Here is an 822-nt window from a genome sequence, read left to right as displayed (position 1 = left end):
TTGGGCAAAAAATTCCACGTTGTCTGATGATATATCAAAATCATCTTCCATTGTGATGACCTGTACTTCTACATTTCTTTAGATCATCGCAGTGCCAGTGAACATGTCCGCAATCTCTCTGCACTGTGTAAATAATGAGCGCGAGGCGCGACAGATTGCTTCTAAAAAAAAAAATTATTGATTATTTCAAAGGGTTACTAATGACACATCATTTGGATATGTTCATGTCTGGGAAAAATTTGGGATTAAACAGGTTAAAATGTGTTTTAAACATAAAGTTAGGCTAGCCAATCGCGTTCATGCAACACCAGAAGACTAATGTGATTGGCTGCTTTCACTATGACGGTCGTCAGCACCAAGCTTCAGAAACGCTCTCCGTCAAGCGTTAACGCTGACACCCCGTGTGAATCATAAGTTCTAAGATCAAGGCTGCGTTTCTCGATAACGATTGATCTTAGCACTTAAGAGCGTTTGCTACGAGATCGTTCGTTATTGTTTCACGTGCGTTTCCCAAAAATGCACTTAACGCAATCGCACGTAGCCGTGCTTTAAGTGCTATTTAGGATTCGCTATCCGTTTGTCAAGTGCTGAAATTTCACCTTATATAATGGCTCGTAATTGTAGTACACGCTCGTTTATTGAAATGTTAACCTAATGCTGCGTTCCAGACAACTCTGATATAATAACTATAATACAATATTATGTTATATTATATTATATTATATTATAGCTATACGTATAATGTTATGCTTTACATACTATATAATATACTATATATATATATATATATATATATATATATATATATATATATATAAACAT

General features: G+C 35.0%; 1 protein-coding gene across 1 annotated transcript in view; it reads left to right on the top strand.

The window, feature by feature from the left end:
* c5 (complement component 5) overlaps positions 1-822 on the top strand; it is a 23615-nt gene that overhangs the window by 2130 nt on the left and 20663 nt on the right. The window lies entirely within an intron of this gene.

Source organism: Sinocyclocheilus anshuiensis, unplaced genomic scaffold, assembly GCF_001515605.1.
Source record: "Sinocyclocheilus anshuiensis isolate Anshui unplaced genomic scaffold, SAMN03320099.WGS_v1.1 scaffold805, whole genome shotgun sequence".
Taxonomy (NCBI): Eukaryota; Metazoa; Chordata; class Actinopteri; order Cypriniformes; family Cyprinidae; genus Sinocyclocheilus; species Sinocyclocheilus anshuiensis.
The sequence above is the reverse complement of the archived record's forward strand: the minus strand, read 5'-3'. Positions and strand labels throughout refer to the sequence as shown.